Source organism: Anomaloglossus baeobatrachus, unplaced genomic scaffold (genome assembly GCF_048569485.1).
Source record: "Anomaloglossus baeobatrachus isolate aAnoBae1 unplaced genomic scaffold, aAnoBae1.hap1 Scaffold_560, whole genome shotgun sequence".
Taxonomy (NCBI): Eukaryota; Metazoa; Chordata; class Amphibia; order Anura; family Aromobatidae; genus Anomaloglossus; species Anomaloglossus baeobatrachus.
The window spans coordinates 111,966-126,425 of NW_027444921.1; the positions used below are offsets into that span (position 1 = coordinate 111,966).

General features: G+C 46.4%; 9 non-coding genes across 9 annotated transcripts; all 9 read left to right on the forward strand.

The window, feature by feature from the left end:
• Window positions 1-595: 595 nt before the first annotated feature.
• Window positions 596-786, forward strand: LOC142283902 (U2 spliceosomal RNA). Its single transcript, XR_012745476.1, has one exon. It is a non-coding gene; the product is annotated as a U2 spliceosomal RNA (small nuclear RNA).
• A 1,387-nt stretch (window positions 787-2,173) lies between these two features.
• On the forward strand, window positions 2,174-2,364 carry LOC142283904 (U2 spliceosomal RNA). Its single transcript, XR_012745478.1, has one exon. It is a non-coding gene; the product is annotated as a U2 spliceosomal RNA (small nuclear RNA).
• Window positions 2,365-3,751: 1,387 nt separating this feature from the next.
• LOC142283905 (U2 spliceosomal RNA) lies at window positions 3,752-3,942 on the forward strand. The gene has a single exon (XR_012745479.1). It is a non-coding gene; the product is annotated as a U2 spliceosomal RNA (small nuclear RNA).
• A 1,387-nt stretch (window positions 3,943-5,329) lies between these two features.
• On the forward strand, window positions 5,330-5,520 carry LOC142283906 (U2 spliceosomal RNA). Its single transcript, XR_012745481.1, has one exon. It is a non-coding gene; the product is annotated as a U2 spliceosomal RNA (small nuclear RNA).
• A 1,387-nt stretch (window positions 5,521-6,907) lies between these two features.
• LOC142283907 (U2 spliceosomal RNA) lies at window positions 6,908-7,098 on the forward strand. The gene has a single exon (XR_012745482.1). It is a non-coding gene; the product is annotated as a U2 spliceosomal RNA (small nuclear RNA).
• Window positions 7,099-8,485: 1,387 nt separating this feature from the next.
• On the forward strand, window positions 8,486-8,676 carry LOC142283908 (U2 spliceosomal RNA). The gene has a single exon (XR_012745483.1). It is a non-coding gene; the product is annotated as a U2 spliceosomal RNA (small nuclear RNA).
• A 1,387-nt stretch (window positions 8,677-10,063) lies between these two features.
• Window positions 10,064-10,254, forward strand: LOC142283909 (U2 spliceosomal RNA). The gene has a single exon (XR_012745484.1). It is a non-coding gene; the product is annotated as a U2 spliceosomal RNA (small nuclear RNA).
• A 1,387-nt stretch (window positions 10,255-11,641) lies between these two features.
• Window positions 11,642-11,832, forward strand: LOC142283910 (U2 spliceosomal RNA). Its single transcript, XR_012745485.1, has one exon. It is a non-coding gene; the product is annotated as a U2 spliceosomal RNA (small nuclear RNA).
• A 1,387-nt stretch (window positions 11,833-13,219) lies between these two features.
• LOC142283912 (U2 spliceosomal RNA) lies at window positions 13,220-13,410 on the forward strand. The gene has a single exon (XR_012745486.1). It is a non-coding gene; the product is annotated as a U2 spliceosomal RNA (small nuclear RNA).
• The last annotated feature ends 1,050 nt before the right edge of the window (window positions 13,411-14,460 follow it).

Sequence of the window (14,460 nt, forward strand, 5' to 3'; positions counted from 1 at the left end):
AGAGACGGAACACTGGCGGCTTGTCACAATGCCCCCCGATGACATCACAATAGCGCTGCTGCCTAGAAAACAAGCTGCGCAGAAGAAGTTGTTCTTTGGGTGGGAGGGTGGGCTAGTGGAAGGAGGGGGCAATCTCTTTTTTTCCCGGGTGGTAGGGGGATGACAGGAGAAGGGAAGCGGGTGGTGAGAAAGGTACAGAGGGCAGGGTTTGGGGGCTGGGAAGGAAAGGGAAAAGATTAGGGTTTGGGGATGATGAAAGGGCTTTCTACGGGTAAGGATGGCAAAGGGTGGCAGTGACGGAAAGTCAGGCAACCTGTCCTGTCCGTCTTTTTGTATCGTGAATTGGAAAGACTGCAAGGGGGAGGGGAGTTGCTTGCGCCCTAAAGGAGGAGTTATTCAGATTCATTGCAGTGGGCGGCGGCTGCAAAACGCACCATTCTTCTTGTTTTTGCTCTGCAAAGCAGCCTTTTCAAGGGTTGGCTTGGGTGACAAAATGTCTTGTGTAGGCGTGGGTTTGTCTCCCTCTCGCTCTCTCTCCCTAAGATGTGTCCGGCATAGGCCAGGGTGCCACTCGAGGCCCAAACCAATTCTGGTTATCGCTTCTCGGCCTTTTGGCTAAGATCAAGTGTAGTATCTGTTCTTATCAGTTTAATATCTGATACGTCCCCTATCTGGGGACCATATATTAAATGGATTTTTAGAACAGGGAGATGGAAAAAGAGCTTGCTCTGTCCACTCCACGCATTGACCTGGTATTGCAGTACCTCCAGGAACGGTGCACCCCTTCTTAACCCAGTTTCCAAAAGCAGAACTCAATTCACCTGATTCATATTAGCCCGATTTAATGAATTGGAAGAAAGCATACGTCTTCATATGCACCTCAATTTGGCCCATTCACTTTTCACACTTCCTCCTTTTGTTTTTTATCTTTCACACTTTTGACTTTCTTTATTCATCCAAATAGCAAACTCATCACCACTCAACCTGACCAACTCGGCTATGTCCCCGTGCTGCAGTTCTCTGTCTTATCTAGATCATTTGCAATTGAATGGAATAGATCCCTTTTGGACAAAGTGGATTCACCTGCTGCTGCAGTGACCACAGGTGTGATAAGATCTAGAATTGGCATCTGGTGCGATCTCTCCGCTTCCACTCCAAAGAAAGTTACCTGTTTATTCCTATCATGCATTGGTTTTTGGGGTTTTCTTTGAGTAATGATGATCTCTTTAGTAGTCTGTTGGCGCCCTCTCCTGGAGGAATAGTTTGCTTGCTCTTGGACATTCTAAAAGAGAGGTCATGATAGACATTGAGCTTCTGAGCTCAATTGGGGACAGTCATGGGTGATGAATGTTTGCAACCTACTGCGAAGCCTCATACCGCAATATAAGGAACGTCAAATACTAAGAAAGGGCGGCCTATGAAAGAATTACTACTTTCAATAAGTACACTTAAACGGCTAATTGGGAATAGAAAAACTGTAAAAAGCCCTCTGAGAAAGCCCCCCTCTAACCTTTGATAGTAAGCTTTTCTGTAGTCTGCCTGTTGATGTATTTTCCGTTTGAACTGTGCACAACATGAAGAGACGGAACACTGGCGGCTTGTCACAATGCCCCCCGATGACATCACAATAGCGCTGCTGCCTAGAAAACAAGCTGCGCAGAAGAAGTTGTTCTTTGGGTGGGAGGGTGGGCTAGTGGAAGGAGGGGGCAATCTCTTTTTTTCCCGGGTGGTAGGGGGATGACAGGAGAAGGGAAGCGGGTGGTGAGAAAGGTACAGAGGGCAGGGTTTGGGGGCTGGGAAGGAAAGGGAAAAGATTAGGGTTTGGGGATGATGAAAGGGCTTTCTACGGGTAAGGATGGCAAAGGGTGGCAGTGACGGAAAGTCAGGCAACCTGTCCTGTCCGTCTTTTTGTATCGTGAATTGGAAAGACTGCAAGGGGGAGGGGAGTTGCTTGCGCCCTAAAGGAGGAGTTATTCAGATTCATTGCAGTGGGCGGCGGCTGCAAAACGCACCATTCTTCTTGTTTTTGCTCTGCAAAGCAGCCTTTTCAAGGGTTGGCTTGGGTGACAAAATGTCTTGTGTAGGCGTGGGTTTGTCTCCCTCTCGCTCTCTCTCCCTAAGATGTGTCCGGCATAGGCCAGGGTGCCACTCGAGGCCCAAACCAATTCTGGTTATCGCTTCTCGGCCTTTTGGCTAAGATCAAGTGTAGTATCTGTTCTTATCAGTTTAATATCTGATACGTCCCCTATCTGGGGACCATATATTAAATGGATTTTTAGAACAGGGAGATGGAAAAAGAGCTTGCTCTGTCCACTCCACGCATTGACCTGGTATTGCAGTACCTCCAGGAACGGTGCACCCCTTCTTAACCCAGTTTCCAAAAGCAGAACTCAATTCACCTGATTCATATTAGCCCGATTTAATGAATTGGAAGAAAGCATACGTCTTCATATGCACCTCAATTTGGCCCATTCACTTTTCACACTTCCTCCTTTTGTTTTTTATCTTTCACACTTTTGACTTTCTTTATTCATCCAAATAGCAAACTCATCACCACTCAACCTGACCAACTCGGCTATGTCCCCGTGCTGCAGTTCTCTGTCTTATCTAGATCATTTGCAATTGAATGGAATAGATCCCTTTTGGACAAAGTGGATTCACCTGCTGCTGCAGTGACCACAGGTGTGATAAGATCTAGAATTGGCATCTGGTGCGATCTCTCCGCTTCCACTCCAAAGAAAGTTACCTGTTTATTCCTATCATGCATTGGTTTTTGGGGTTTTCTTTGAGTAATGATGATCTCTTTAGTAGTCTGTTGGCGCCCTCTCCTGGAGGAATAGTTTGCTTGCTCTTGGACATTCTAAAAGAGAGGTCATGATAGACATTGAGCTTCTGAGCTCAATTGGGGACAGTCATGGGTGATGAATGTTTGCAACCTACTGCGAAGCCTCATACCGCAATATAAGGAACGTCAAATACTAAGAAAGGGCGGCCTATGAAAGAATTACTACTTTCAATAAGTACACTTAAACGGCTAATTGGGAATAGAAAAACTGTAAAAAGCCCTCTGAGAAAGCCCCCCTCTAACCTTTGATAGTAAGCTTTTCTGTAGTCTGCCTGTTGATGTATTTTCCGTTTGAACTGTGCACAACATGAAGAGACGGAACACTGGCGGCTTGTCACAATGCCCCCCGATGACATCACAATAGCGCTGCTGCCTAGAAAACAAGCTGCGCAGAAGAAGTTGTTCTTTGGGTGGGAGGGTGGGCTAGTGGAAGGAGGGGGCAATCTCTTTTTTTCCCGGGTGGTAGGGGGATGACAGGAGAAGGGAAGCGGGTGGTGAGAAAGGTACAGAGGGCAGGGTTTGGGGGCTGGGAAGGAAAGGGAAAAGATTAGGGTTTGGGGATGATGAAAGGGCTTTCTACGGGTAAGGATGGCAAAGGGTGGCAGTGACGGAAAGTCAGGCAACCTGTCCTGTCCGTCTTTTTGTATCGTGAATTGGAAAGACTGCAAGGGGGAGGGGAGTTGCTTGCGCCCTAAAGGAGGAGTTATTCAGATTCATTGCAGTGGGCGGCGGCTGCAAAACGCACCATTCTTCTTGTTTTTGCTCTGCAAAGCAGCCTTTTCAAGGGTTGGCTTGGGTGACAAAATGTCTTGTGTAGGCGTGGGTTTGTCTCCCTCTCGCTCTCTCTCCCTAAGATGTGTCCGGCATAGGCCAGGGTGCCACTCGAGGCCCAAACCAATTCTGGTTATCGCTTCTCGGCCTTTTGGCTAAGATCAAGTGTAGTATCTGTTCTTATCAGTTTAATATCTGATACGTCCCCTATCTGGGGACCATATATTAAATGGATTTTTAGAACAGGGAGATGGAAAAAGAGCTTGCTCTGTCCACTCCACGCATTGACCTGGTATTGCAGTACCTCCAGGAACGGTGCACCCCTTCTTAACCCAGTTTCCAAAAGCAGAACTCAATTCACCTGATTCATATTAGCCCGATTTAATGAATTGGAAGAAAGCATACGTCTTCATATGCACCTCAATTTGGCCCATTCACTTTTCACACTTCCTCCTTTTGTTTTTTATCTTTCACACTTTTGACTTTCTTTATTCATCCAAATAGCAAACTCATCACCACTCAACCTGACCAACTCGGCTATGTCCCCGTGCTGCAGTTCTCTGTCTTATCTAGATCATTTGCAATTGAATGGAATAGATCCCTTTTGGACAAAGTGGATTCACCTGCTGCTGCAGTGACCACAGGTGTGATAAGATCTAGAATTGGCATCTGGTGCGATCTCTCCGCTTCCACTCCAAAGAAAGTTACCTGTTTATTCCTATCATGCATTGGTTTTTGGGGTTTTCTTTGAGTAATGATGATCTCTTTAGTAGTCTGTTGGCGCCCTCTCCTGGAGGAATAGTTTGCTTGCTCTTGGACATTCTAAAAGAGAGGTCATGATAGACATTGAGCTTCTGAGCTCAATTGGGGACAGTCATGGGTGATGAATGTTTGCAACCTACTGCGAAGCCTCATACCGCAATATAAGGAACGTCAAATACTAAGAAAGGGCGGCCTATGAAAGAATTACTACTTTCAATAAGTACACTTAAACGGCTAATTGGGAATAGAAAAACTGTAAAAAGCCCTCTGAGAAAGCCCCCCTCTAACCTTTGATAGTAAGCTTTTCTGTAGTCTGCCTGTTGATGTATTTTCCGTTTGAACTGTGCACAACATGAAGAGACGGAACACTGGCGGCTTGTCACAATGCCCCCCGATGACATCACAATAGCGCTGCTGCCTAGAAAACAAGCTGCGCAGAAGAAGTTGTTCTTTGGGTGGGAGGGTGGGCTAGTGGAAGGAGGGGGCAATCTCTTTTTTTCCCGGGTGGTAGGGGGATGACAGGAGAAGGGAAGCGGGTGGTGAGAAAGGTACAGAGGGCAGGGTTTGGGGGCTGGGAAGGAAAGGGAAAAGATTAGGGTTTGGGGATGATGAAAGGGCTTTCTACGGGTAAGGATGGCAAAGGGTGGCAGTGACGGAAAGTCAGGCAACCTGTCCTGTCCGTCTTTTTGTATCGTGAATTGGAAAGACTGCAAGGGGGAGGGGAGTTGCTTGCGCCCTAAAGGAGGAGTTATTCAGATTCATTGCAGTGGGCGGCGGCTGCAAAACGCACCATTCTTCTTGTTTTTGCTCTGCAAAGCAGCCTTTTCAAGGGTTGGCTTGGGTGACAAAATGTCTTGTGTAGGCGTGGGTTTGTCTCCCTCTCGCTCTCTCTCCCTAAGATGTGTCCGGCATAGGCCAGGGTGCCACTCGAGGCCCAAACCAATTCTGGTTATCGCTTCTCGGCCTTTTGGCTAAGATCAAGTGTAGTATCTGTTCTTATCAGTTTAATATCTGATACGTCCCCTATCTGGGGACCATATATTAAATGGATTTTTAGAACAGGGAGATGGAAAAAGAGCTTGCTCTGTCCACTCCACGCATTGACCTGGTATTGCAGTACCTCCAGGAACGGTGCACCCCTTCTTAACCCAGTTTCCAAAAGCAGAACTCAATTCACCTGATTCATATTAGCCCGATTTAATGAATTGGAAGAAAGCATACGTCTTCATATGCACCTCAATTTGGCCCATTCACTTTTCACACTTCCTCCTTTTGTTTTTTATCTTTCACACTTTTGACTTTCTTTATTCATCCAAATAGCAAACTCATCACCACTCAACCTGACCAACTCGGCTATGTCCCCGTGCTGCAGTTCTCTGTCTTATCTAGATCATTTGCAATTGAATGGAATAGATCCCTTTTGGACAAAGTGGATTCACCTGCTGCTGCAGTGACCACAGGTGTGATAAGATCTAGAATTGGCATCTGGTGCGATCTCTCCGCTTCCACTCCAAAGAAAGTTACCTGTTTATTCCTATCATGCATTGGTTTTTGGGGTTTTCTTTGAGTAATGATGATCTCTTTAGTAGTCTGTTGGCGCCCTCTCCTGGAGGAATAGTTTGCTTGCTCTTGGACATTCTAAAAGAGAGGTCATGATAGACATTGAGCTTCTGAGCTCAATTGGGGACAGTCATGGGTGATGAATGTTTGCAACCTACTGCGAAGCCTCATACCGCAATATAAGGAACGTCAAATACTAAGAAAGGGCGGCCTATGAAAGAATTACTACTTTCAATAAGTACACTTAAACGGCTAATTGGGAATAGAAAAACTGTAAAAAGCCCTCTGAGAAAGCCCCCCTCTAACCTTTGATAGTAAGCTTTTCTGTAGTCTGCCTGTTGATGTATTTTCCGTTTGAACTGTGCACAACATGAAGAGACGGAACACTGGCGGCTTGTCACAATGCCCCCCGATGACATCACAATAGCGCTGCTGCCTAGAAAACAAGCTGCGCAGAAGAAGTTGTTCTTTGGGTGGGAGGGTGGGCTAGTGGAAGGAGGGGGCAATCTCTTTTTTTCCCGGGTGGTAGGGGGATGACAGGAGAAGGGAAGCGGGTGGTGAGAAAGGTACAGAGGGCAGGGTTTGGGGGCTGGGAAGGAAAGGGAAAAGATTAGGGTTTGGGGATGATGAAAGGGCTTTCTACGGGTAAGGATGGCAAAGGGTGGCAGTGACGGAAAGTCAGGCAACCTGTCCTGTCCGTCTTTTTGTATCGTGAATTGGAAAGACTGCAAGGGGGAGGGGAGTTGCTTGCGCCCTAAAGGAGGAGTTATTCAGATTCATTGCAGTGGGCGGCGGCTGCAAAACGCACCATTCTTCTTGTTTTTGCTCTGCAAAGCAGCCTTTTCAAGGGTTGGCTTGGGTGACAAAATGTCTTGTGTAGGCGTGGGTTTGTCTCCCTCTCGCTCTCTCTCCCTAAGATGTGTCCGGCATAGGCCAGGGTGCCACTCGAGGCCCAAACCAATTCTGGTTATCGCTTCTCGGCCTTTTGGCTAAGATCAAGTGTAGTATCTGTTCTTATCAGTTTAATATCTGATACGTCCCCTATCTGGGGACCATATATTAAATGGATTTTTAGAACAGGGAGATGGAAAAAGAGCTTGCTCTGTCCACTCCACGCATTGACCTGGTATTGCAGTACCTCCAGGAACGGTGCACCCCTTCTTAACCCAGTTTCCAAAAGCAGAACTCAATTCACCTGATTCATATTAGCCCGATTTAATGAATTGGAAGAAAGCATACGTCTTCATATGCACCTCAATTTGGCCCATTCACTTTTCACACTTCCTCCTTTTGTTTTTTATCTTTCACACTTTTGACTTTCTTTATTCATCCAAATAGCAAACTCATCACCACTCAACCTGACCAACTCGGCTATGTCCCCGTGCTGCAGTTCTCTGTCTTATCTAGATCATTTGCAATTGAATGGAATAGATCCCTTTTGGACAAAGTGGATTCACCTGCTGCTGCAGTGACCACAGGTGTGATAAGATCTAGAATTGGCATCTGGTGCGATCTCTCCGCTTCCACTCCAAAGAAAGTTACCTGTTTATTCCTATCATGCATTGGTTTTTGGGGTTTTCTTTGAGTAATGATGATCTCTTTAGTAGTCTGTTGGCGCCCTCTCCTGGAGGAATAGTTTGCTTGCTCTTGGACATTCTAAAAGAGAGGTCATGATAGACATTGAGCTTCTGAGCTCAATTGGGGACAGTCATGGGTGATGAATGTTTGCAACCTACTGCGAAGCCTCATACCGCAATATAAGGAACGTCAAATACTAAGAAAGGGCGGCCTATGAAAGAATTACTACTTTCAATAAGTACACTTAAACGGCTAATTGGGAATAGAAAAACTGTAAAAAGCCCTCTGAGAAAGCCCCCCTCTAACCTTTGATAGTAAGCTTTTCTGTAGTCTGCCTGTTGATGTATTTTCCGTTTGAACTGTGCACAACATGAAGAGACGGAACACTGGCGGCTTGTCACAATGCCCCCCGATGACATCACAATAGCGCTGCTGCCTAGAAAACAAGCTGCGCAGAAGAAGTTGTTCTTTGGGTGGGAGGGTGGGCTAGTGGAAGGAGGGGGCAATCTCTTTTTTTCCCGGGTGGTAGGGGGATGACAGGAGAAGGGAAGCGGGTGGTGAGAAAGGTACAGAGGGCAGGGTTTGGGGGCTGGGAAGGAAAGGGAAAAGATTAGGGTTTGGGGATGATGAAAGGGCTTTCTACGGGTAAGGATGGCAAAGGGTGGCAGTGACGGAAAGTCAGGCAACCTGTCCTGTCCGTCTTTTTGTATCGTGAATTGGAAAGACTGCAAGGGGGAGGGGAGTTGCTTGCGCCCTAAAGGAGGAGTTATTCAGATTCATTGCAGTGGGCGGCGGCTGCAAAACGCACCATTCTTCTTGTTTTTGCTCTGCAAAGCAGCCTTTTCAAGGGTTGGCTTGGGTGACAAAATGTCTTGTGTAGGCGTGGGTTTGTCTCCCTCTCGCTCTCTCTCCCTAAGATGTGTCCGGCATAGGCCAGGGTGCCACTCGAGGCCCAAACCAATTCTGGTTATCGCTTCTCGGCCTTTTGGCTAAGATCAAGTGTAGTATCTGTTCTTATCAGTTTAATATCTGATACGTCCCCTATCTGGGGACCATATATTAAATGGATTTTTAGAACAGGGAGATGGAAAAAGAGCTTGCTCTGTCCACTCCACGCATTGACCTGGTATTGCAGTACCTCCAGGAACGGTGCACCCCTTCTTAACCCAGTTTCCAAAAGCAGAACTCAATTCACCTGATTCATATTAGCCCGATTTAATGAATTGGAAGAAAGCATACGTCTTCATATGCACCTCAATTTGGCCCATTCACTTTTCACACTTCCTCCTTTTGTTTTTTATCTTTCACACTTTTGACTTTCTTTATTCATCCAAATAGCAAACTCATCACCACTCAACCTGACCAACTCGGCTATGTCCCCGTGCTGCAGTTCTCTGTCTTATCTAGATCATTTGCAATTGAATGGAATAGATCCCTTTTGGACAAAGTGGATTCACCTGCTGCTGCAGTGACCACAGGTGTGATAAGATCTAGAATTGGCATCTGGTGCGATCTCTCCGCTTCCACTCCAAAGAAAGTTACCTGTTTATTCCTATCATGCATTGGTTTTTGGGGTTTTCTTTGAGTAATGATGATCTCTTTAGTAGTCTGTTGGCGCCCTCTCCTGGAGGAATAGTTTGCTTGCTCTTGGACATTCTAAAAGAGAGGTCATGATAGACATTGAGCTTCTGAGCTCAATTGGGGACAGTCATGGGTGATGAATGTTTGCAACCTACTGCGAAGCCTCATACCGCAATATAAGGAACGTCAAATACTAAGAAAGGGCGGCCTATGAAAGAATTACTACTTTCAATAAGTACACTTAAACGGCTAATTGGGAATAGAAAAACTGTAAAAAGCCCTCTGAGAAAGCCCCCCTCTAACCTTTGATAGTAAGCTTTTCTGTAGTCTGCCTGTTGATGTATTTTCCGTTTGAACTGTGCACAACATGAAGAGACGGAACACTGGCGGCTTGTCACAATGCCCCCCGATGACATCACAATAGCGCTGCTGCCTAGAAAACAAGCTGCGCAGAAGAAGTTGTTCTTTGGGTGGGAGGGTGGGCTAGTGGAAGGAGGGGGCAATCTCTTTTTTTCCCGGGTGGTAGGGGGATGACAGGAGAAGGGAAGCGGGTGGTGAGAAAGGTACAGAGGGCAGGGTTTGGGGGCTGGGAAGGAAAGGGAAAAGATTAGGGTTTGGGGATGATGAAAGGGCTTTCTACGGGTAAGGATGGCAAAGGGTGGCAGTGACGGAAAGTCAGGCAACCTGTCCTGTCCGTCTTTTTGTATCGTGAATTGGAAAGACTGCAAGGGGGAGGGGAGTTGCTTGCGCCCTAAAGGAGGAGTTATTCAGATTCATTGCAGTGGGCGGCGGCTGCAAAACGCACCATTCTTCTTGTTTTTGCTCTGCAAAGCAGCCTTTTCAAGGGTTGGCTTGGGTGACAAAATGTCTTGTGTAGGCGTGGGTTTGTCTCCCTCTCGCTCTCTCTCCCTAAGATGTGTCCGGCATAGGCCAGGGTGCCACTCGAGGCCCAAACCAATTCTGGTTATCGCTTCTCGGCCTTTTGGCTAAGATCAAGTGTAGTATCTGTTCTTATCAGTTTAATATCTGATACGTCCCCTATCTGGGGACCATATATTAAATGGATTTTTAGAACAGGGAGATGGAAAAAGAGCTTGCTCTGTCCACTCCACGCATTGACCTGGTATTGCAGTACCTCCAGGAACGGTGCACCCCTTCTTAACCCAGTTTCCAAAAGCAGAACTCAATTCACCTGATTCATATTAGCCCGATTTAATGAATTGGAAGAAAGCATACGTCTTCATATGCACCTCAATTTGGCCCATTCACTTTTCACACTTCCTCCTTTTGTTTTTTATCTTTCACACTTTTGACTTTCTTTATTCATCCAAATAGCAAACTCATCACCACTCAACCTGACCAACTCGGCTATGTCCCCGTGCTGCAGTTCTCTGTCTTATCTAGATCATTTGCAATTGAATGGAATAGATCCCTTTTGGACAAAGTGGATTCACCTGCTGCTGCAGTGACCACAGGTGTGATAAGATCTAGAATTGGCATCTGGTGCGATCTCTCCGCTTCCACTCCAAAGAAAGTTACCTGTTTATTCCTATCATGCATTGGTTTTTGGGGTTTTCTTTGAGTAATGATGATCTCTTTAGTAGTCTGTTGGCGCCCTCTCCTGGAGGAATAGTTTGCTTGCTCTTGGACATTCTAAAAGAGAGGTCATGATAGACATTGAGCTTCTGAGCTCAATTGGGGACAGTCATGGGTGATGAATGTTTGCAACCTACTGCGAAGCCTCATACCGCAATATAAGGAACGTCAAATACTAAGAAAGGGCGGCCTATGAAAGAATTACTACTTTCAATAAGTACACTTAAACGGCTAATTGGGAATAGAAAAACTGTAAAAAGCCCTCTGAGAAAGCCCCCCTCTAACCTTTGATAGTAAGCTTTTCTGTAGTCTGCCTGTTGATGTATTTTCCGTTTGAACTGTGCACAACATGAAGAGACGGAACACTGGCGGCTTGTCACAATGCCCCCCGATGACATCACAATAGCGCTGCTGCCTAGAAAACAAGCTGCGCAGAAGAAGTTGTTCTTTGGGTGGGAGGGTGGGCTAGTGGAAGGAGGGGGCAATCTCTTTTTTTCCCGGGTGGTAGGGGGATGACAGGAGAAGGGAAGCGGGTGGTGAGAAAGGTACAGAGGGCAGGGTTTGGGGGCTGGGAAGGAAAGGGAAAAGATTAGGGTTTGGGGATGATGAAAGGGCTTTCTACGGGTAAGGATGGCAAAGGGTGGCAGTGACGGAAAGTCAGGCAACCTGTCCTGTCCGTCTTTTTGTATCGTGAATTGGAAAGACTGCAAGGGGGAGGGGAGTTGCTTGCGCCCTAAAGGAGGAGTTATTCAGATTCATTGCAGTGGGCGGCGGCTGCAAAACGCACCATTCTTCTTGTTTTTGCTCTGCAAAGCAGCCTTTTCAAGGGTTGGCTTGGGTGACAAAATGTCTTGTGTAGGCGTGGGTTTGTCTCCCTCTCGCTCTCTCTCCCTAAGATGTGTCCGGCATAGGCCAGGGTGCCACTCGAGGCCCAAACCAATTCTGGTTATCGCTTCTCGGCCTTTTGGCTAAGATCAAGTGTAGTATCTGTTCTTATCAGTTTAATATCTGATACGTCCCCTATCTGGGGACCATATATTAAATGGATTTTTAGAACAGGGAGATGGAAAAAGAGCTTGCTCTGTCCACTCCACGCATTGACCTGGTATTGCAGTACCTCCAGGAACGGTGCACCCCTTCTTAACCCAGTTTCCAAAAGCAGAACTCAATTCACCTGATTCATATTAGCCCGATTTAATGAATTGGAAGAAAGCATACGTCTTCATATGCACCTCAATTTGGCCCATTCACTTTTCACACTTCCTCCTTTTGTTTTTTATCTTTCACACTTTTGACTTTCTTTATTCATCCAAATAGCAAACTCATCACCACTCAACCTGACCAACTCGGCTATGTCCCCGTGCTGCAGTTCTCTGTCTTATCTAGATCATTTGCAATTGAATGGAATAGATCCCTTTTGGACAAAGTGGATTCACCTGCTGCTGCAGTGACCACAGGTGTGATAAGATCTAGAATTGGCATCTGGTGCGATCTCTCCGCTTCCACTCCAAAGAAAGTTACCTGTTTATTCCTATCATGCATTGGTTTTTGGGGTTTTCTTTGAGTAATGATGATCTCTTTAGTAGTCTGTTGGCGCCCTCTCCTGGAGGAATAGTTTGCTTGCTCTTGGACATTCTAAAAGAGAGGTCATGATAGACATTGAGCTTCTGAGCTCAATTGGGGACAGTCATGGGTGATGAATGTTTGCAACCTACTGCGAAGCCTCATACCGCAATATAAGGAACGTCAAATACTAAGAAAGGGCGGCCTATGAAAGAATTACTACTTTCAATAAGTACACTTAAACGGCTAATTGGGAATAGAAAAACTGTAAAAAGCCCTCTGAGAAAGCCCCCCTCTAACCTTTGATAGTAAGCTTTTCTGTAGTCTGCCTGTTGATGTATTTTCCGTTTGAACTGTGCACAACATGAAGAGACGGAACACTGGCGGCTTGTCACAATGCCCCCCGATGACATCACAATAGCGCTGCTGCCTAGAAAACAAGCTGCGCAGAAGAAGTTGTTCTTTGGGTGGGAGGGTGGGCTAGTGGAAGGAGGGGGCAATCTCTTTTTTTCCCGGGTGGTAGGGGGATGACAGGAGAAGGGAAGCGGGTGGTGAGAAAGGTACAGAGGGCAGGGTTTGGGGGCTGGGAAGGAAAGGGAAAAGATTAGGGTTTGGGGATGATGAAAGGGCTTTCTACGGGTAAGGATGGCAAAGGGTGGCAGTGACGGAAAGTCAGGCAACCTGTCCTGTCCGTCTTTTTGTATCGTGAATTGGAAAGACTGCAAGGGGGAGGGGAGTTGCTTGCGCCCTAAAGGAGGAGTTATTCAGATTCATTGCAGTGGGCGGCGGCTGCAAAACGCACCATTCTTCTTGTTTTTGCTCTGCAAAGCAGCCTTTTCAAGGGTTGGCTTGGGTGACAAAATGTCTTGTGTAGGCGTGGGTTTGTCTCCCTCTCGCTCTCTCTCCCTAAGATGTGTCCGGCATAGGCCAGGGTGCCACTCGAGGCCCAAACCAATTCTGGTTATCGCTTCTCGGCCTTTTGGCTAAGATCAAGTGTAGTATCTGTTCTTATCAGTTTAATATCTGATACGTCCCCTATCTGGGGACCATATATTAAATGGATTTTTAGAACAGGGAGATGGAAAAAGAGCTTGCTCTGTCCACTCCACGCATTGACCTGGTATTGCAGTACCTCCAGGAACGGTGCACCCCTTCTTAACCCAGTTTCCAAAAGCAGAACTCAATTCACCTGATTCATATTAGCCCGATTTAATGAATTGGAAGAAAGCATACGTCTTCATATGCACCTCAATTTGGCCCATTCACTTTTCACACTTCCTCCTTTTGTTTTTTATCTTTCACACTTTTGACTTTCTTTATTCATCCAAATAGCAAACTCATCACCACTCAACCTGACCAACTCGGCTATGTCCCCGTGCTGCAGTTCTCTGTCTTATCTAGATCATTTGCAATTGAATGGAATAGATCCCTTTTGGACAAAGTGGATTCACCTGCTGCTGCAGTGACCACAGGTGTGATAAGATCTAGAATTGGCATCTGGTGCGATCTCTCCGCTTCCACTCCAAAGAAAGTTACCTGTTTATTCCTATCATGCATTGGTTTTTGGGGTTTTCTTTGAGTAATGATGATCTCTTTAGTAGTCTGTTGGCGCCCTCTCCTGGAGGAATAGTTTGCTTGCTCTTGGACATTCTAAAAGAGAGGTCATGATAGACATTGAGCTTCTGAGCTCAATTGGGGACAGTCATGGGTGATGAATGTTTGCAACCTACTGCGAAGCCTCATACCGCAATATAAGGAACGTCAAATACTAAGAAAGGGCGGCCTATGAAAGAATTACTACTTTCAATAAGTACACTTAAACGGCTAATTGGGAATAGAAAAACTGTAAAAAGCCCTCTGAGAAAGCCCCCCTCTAACCTTTGATAGTAAGCTTTTCTGTAGTCTGCCTGTTGATGTATTTTCCGTTTGAACTGTGCACAACATGAAGAGACGGAACACTGGCGGCTTGTCACAATGCCCCCCGATGACATCACAATAGCGCTGCTGCCTAGAAAACAAGCTGCGCAGAAGAAGTTGTTCTTTGGGTGGGAGGGTGGGCTAGTGGAAGGAGGGGGCAATCTCTTTTTTTCCCGGGTGGTAGGGGGATGACAGGAGAAGGGAAGCGGGTGGTGAGAAAGGTACAGAGGGCAGGGTTTGGGGGCTGGGAAGGAAAGGGAAAAGATTAGGGTTTGGGGATGATGAAA